A 4,746-nucleotide genomic window follows, 5' to 3' on the forward strand; every position below is an offset into this window, starting at 1 on the left:
ATGGTCTCGATCTCCTGACCTTGTGATCCGCCCGTCTCAGCCTCCCAAAGTGCTGGGATTACAGGCTTGAGCCACCGCGCCCGGCCTTGGTATCTCATTTTTGTAGGGTTTTTCTTTTCTATCTCATTTTCTTATTGATTATTGATATATATGCTGTTATGCCTTTTCGTATATTAACTTTGTACCCGGTAACCTTGCTGAACTCTTTTTATTTTTGAGATGGAGTTTCGCTTTTGTCACCCAGGCAATGGCACAATCTTGGCTCACTGCAACTTCTGCCTCCCAGGTTCAAGTGATTTTCCTGCCTCAGCTTCCTGAATAGCTGGGATTACAGGCATTAGCTACCGCACCTGGCTAATTTTTGTATTTTTAGTAGAAACAGGGTTTCACCATGTTGGTCAGGCTGCTCTCGAACTCCTGACCTCGGCCTCCCAAAGTGCTGGGATTACAAGTGTGAGCCACCATGCCTGGCCATTAACTCTTTTATTAGTCTTTCAAATTTTCTATGTGGAAAATCACATCTTTTTTCTTTTTCTTTTTTTTTTTGAGATGGTGTCTTACTCTGTCACCCAGGCTGGAGTGCAGGGGTATGATCATGGCTCACTGTAGTCTCAACCTCCCTAGGCTCAGGTGATCCTCCCACCACGGCCTCCCAGGTAGCTGGGACTATAGGTGCCCACAACCATCCCAGCTATTTTTTTTTTTTTGTAGAGACAGGGTTTCATCATGTTGCCCGGGCTGGTCTCAAACTTCTGAACTCAAGCAATCCTCCTGCCTTGGCCTTCTAAAGTGTTGGGATTACAGGCATGTGCCACCATACCTGGCAGAAAATCATATTAATCATATATTAGGATAGCAGAGAAATAATATGAGAAGGGCCTTGACAAGGGAAAGTTCAAGAAACAGAGAAGGTAGATGGTACTGGGCACAGTGAGAAAAAAGGCAGATGATGAGGCAAGACAGAGGCAGCATCATTGCACAAGGTCTTGAAATACATGTTTAGGATTCTGATGCAATGAAAAGTCATTGAAGGGGTTTAGGTTAAAACTGAAGGAAAGCCTCTAAGATAAGCTATTGGACTCTGGCAATGTTTGTGTCCTGGCCTACATTTTCATCAAAGTTTAGATGAATAGATATAAAGCATGCTTTTAAAGGATAACTCAAATATAATCCTGAGATGGCTTATCGTGAACTTGTAGAGTCTCAAGAATATATCCTTAGACATGAGACTGAGTCAGTTTGCTAAGATCCTTTCCAACTTTGAGATGCTGAAGTTCTATGCTTTTCTTGCTTTTTTTTTTTTTTCTTTTTTATTACTGCTCCTTGTAATTGCAGGGCAATCCCATAGGCAGTGTGCCCAGAATAGGTGGTTCTATGCTTTTCATCCTGGGCACCCTGGAACTGGAGGGAATGTTCTTTTCCACTGGAATTGGGGAAACAAAATGAACCTGTAGTTTGAGATGCAATCTGTTAAGGGTAGATCTTTTTGTTGTTGTTGTTGTTGTTGTTGTATTTTTAGTAGAGATGGGGTTTCATCCTCTTAGCCAGGGTGGTCTTCATCTCCTGACCTCGTGATCCGCCCGCCTTGGCCTCCCAAAGTGCTGGGATTACAGGCCTGAGCCACCTCGCCTGGCTAGGCAGATCCATATTTATACAAATAACTATCACATATATGGTGAGAGTTGTAAGAGAGGCATACAAGGGATGCAGGAGGATATTATGAATGGAAGGGGGTGGTACAGAAGGTTGTGATATTTGGACTGAAGCAGGAGCAAGGGGAAGGCTTGAAAGAAACTATGGCAGGATACAGGAAAGAGATAAAGGACTGAACCAGAACAGCATATGTCAGTGGAGATGTTTCTGAGGCAGGAGGAAAATCTGGTAGGTATAAGGGGAAAAGGAAGGGAATAACTGAGAATCACTCCTGGGTCTTTAGCTCTACATATAACATGGTGTAAAGAAGTCTGGGTGTGGTGGCTCACACCTGTAATCCCAGCACTTTCGGATGCAGAGGTAGGAGGATAGCTTGAGGGAAGGAGGTCAAGACTAGCCTGGGCAACACAGTGAGACCCCATCTCTACAAAAATTTAAAAAATTAGCTGAGTGTGGAGGCAGAAGCCTGAGGTCCCAGCTACTTGGGAGGCTGAGGTGGGAGGATCACTTGAGCCTGGGAGGTGGAGGCTGCAGTAAGCCATGACTGCACCACTGCACTCCAGTCTGGGCAACAGAGTGAGACCCGCCCACTGGGCTTAAGCGATCCTCCCACCTTGGCCTCCAAAATGCTGGAATTACAGCCGTGAGCCACTGTACCTGGCCCTGGGGAAAAAAAATCTTAAAGAAATGTGAAAAGAAAATAAAAATTTTGGACCCCTTGGCCAGGCACAGTGGCTCACCCCTGTAATCCCAGCACTTCGGGAGGCTGAGGTGGGTGGATCACAAGGTCAGGAGTTCAAGACCAGCCTGGCCAAGATGGTGAAACCCTGTCTCTACTAAAAAAACAAAAATTAGCCAGGCATGGTGGCAGGTGCCTGTAATTCCAGCTACTTGGGAGGCTGAGACAGAGAGCTGCTTGAATCTGGGAGGCAGAGGTTGCAGTGAGCTGAGATCGTGCCACTCACTGTACTCCAGCCTCGGTGAAAGAGTGAGACTCTGTCTCAAAAAACACAAAACGAAACAAACAAAAAACTTCGGGCCAGGCGTGGTGGCTCATGCCTGTAATCCTAGCACTTTGGGAAGCTGAGGCAGGCGGATTGCCTGAGTTCAGGAGTTTGAGAACAGCCTGGGCAACATGGTGAAACCCCCGTCTCTACTAAAGTACAAAAATTAGCTGGGCATGGCGGCGTGAGAATTGCTTGAACTCGGGAGGCGGAGGTTGCAGTGAGCAGAGATTGTGCCACTGCACTCCACTCTGGGCGACAGAGCAAGACTCCATCTCCAAAAAAAAAAAAACAAAAAAAAAACTTAGGTGGACCCCAATTAACCATTCCAAAAGGAAAAAATTAAGTTGAAAGCTGAGTCATGCAAGAAGTTGCCTTTCCTTTCATTTCTAAGCAGACATACTTGACATAATACACAATTACACAATTGACTATTCCCCTACCTGCTCCTTTTCTGTTGTTCCCTCCAGCCCACTTTTCCCCTTTAAATACTGAATCCCTCAAATTTATCTTTGGAGAAAGGCAGAGACCACAGACTGTTTCTGTGATTCTGTTTTTTTCTTCCGGGAAAGTCCTTAACCTTGGCAAAATAAATTTCTAAATCTATTGAGACCTGTCTCACTTTTTGGTTTACAGAAAGAATGGAGGATTCCAATACTTTTGAGTTTTCCTAGCCATCTAACTACGAAGGAGCTCAAAGCCAATTCTATTCCTTAAGTCTGCTACAGGAATATGCTGACTACTCCAGGAATCAGGAAGAATGATCAAAGTAACTTTAAAGCTCCCAACTGTGTGTTTTCCTACGACAGTAAGTTAAGGATTCCACAAAATCTGGGGCTTTGGGATGAAGTAATGTTAATTTCAGCAGAAAAGGAAACCTTTTTTTTTTCATTTGAGACACGGTCTCACTCTGTTGCCCAGGCTGGAGTGCAGTGGCGCGATCTCAGCTCACTGCAACCTCCGCCTCCCGGGTTCAAGCAATTCTCCTGCTTCAGCCTCCCAAGTACCTGGGATTACAGGCACTTGCCATCATTCCTGGATAATTTTTGTATTTTTAGTAGAGGCAGGGTTTCACCATGTTGGTCAGGGTGGTCTGGAACTCCTGACCTCAAGTGATCCACCCGCCTCGGCCTCCCAGAGTGCTGGGATTACAAGCGTGAGCCACCGCGCCCGGCCTCAATATTTCTTATTTAACCAAATATATCCCAGCTGTCATCAATTTTGTTATAATTGATTATCCCACTTGTAACCATTTAAAAATGATTTTTTTTTTTTTGGTACTAAGTCTAGGAAATCTGGTGTGTGTGTACTGTACACTTACAGCACATCTCAACTTGGGCCAGCCACGTTTCAGAGTTCACTAGCCACATGCGGCTCCAGGAAGCGGAGCCCTGCAGACGACCTGTGGCGTCCTCCCGCTTCACTAAAAGTTCCTTCCAGAGCCCAGCTGGCCCGCGACCTAGGCTCCGCCCCGCGCCCCTCCCAGGTTACATCACAGAGCCCACAGGCCCCACCCTCTGGTGGCCTGGCCCGCGTGCGCGCCCACTCTCGCACTCTCCCCGCTCCAGGGGCCCAAACTCTGGGAGACAGCGACGGCCATCATAGAACAGAGGAGGCAATCGATCGGCCGGCCTGCCGTCAGCTTCGGCATTCGCAAGCCGCAGGCGAGAAGCTCCCCCGCAACGGCCCGCGGCTCGCGCAGCTCTGCAGAGAGAGCGTGGCGGCAAGGCCAGCACCCATTGGTCCGCCATAGCCCTCCGCCCTCCCCCTCGCCACGGTTATTGGCCGGAGCGGCGGCGCCCGCCGGGTAGGCGGTGGCGGCGTCCCTCCCTTGCGCCCGCCCTCAAGAGGGCGACGAGGAAGCGGCCACCTCCCTGCGCCCCGCCCCTCCGGCTCGCTCGCTGGCTCCCGGCTCCTCCCGACGTCTCCCAGCTCCTCCACGGCTCTTCCCGGCGCTCTCCTGGCTCCCTCCTGCTCCGGCTCCGTCTCGGCGGCGGCGGGTAGGTGCAGCCGCAGGCCGGGTCCGATTGGAGGGGCGGCCTCCTCACTGTCCCGGGGCTGCCCGAGCCTTGTCCCGCGGCAGCCCGGT

At 49.2% G+C, this 4,746-nt stretch overlaps 1 protein-coding gene across 2 annotated transcripts in view; it reads left to right on the top strand.

Annotated features, from left to right (window-relative positions):
* Nucleotides 1-4,162: 4,162 nt before the first annotated feature.
* Nucleotides 4,163-4,746, top strand: part of MAP4 (microtubule-associated protein 4) — a 280,646-nt gene continuing 280,062 nt past the window's right edge. The window contains exon 1 of one of the 2 annotated variants that reach the window (XM_011939197.1): nucleotides 4,163-4,657. The gene's annotated coding sequence lies outside the window, so the exon portion shown is untranslated. The remainder of the gene's footprint in view (nucleotides 4,658-4,746) is intronic. The other variant, XM_011939190.1, reaches the window with a different exon arrangement.

Source organism: Colobus angolensis, unplaced genomic scaffold, assembly GCF_000951035.1.
Source record: "Colobus angolensis palliatus isolate OR3802 unplaced genomic scaffold, Cang.pa_1.0 Scaffold18, whole genome shotgun sequence".
In the NCBI taxonomy this organism is placed as follows: domain Eukaryota; kingdom Metazoa; phylum Chordata; class Mammalia; order Primates; family Cercopithecidae; genus Colobus; species Colobus angolensis.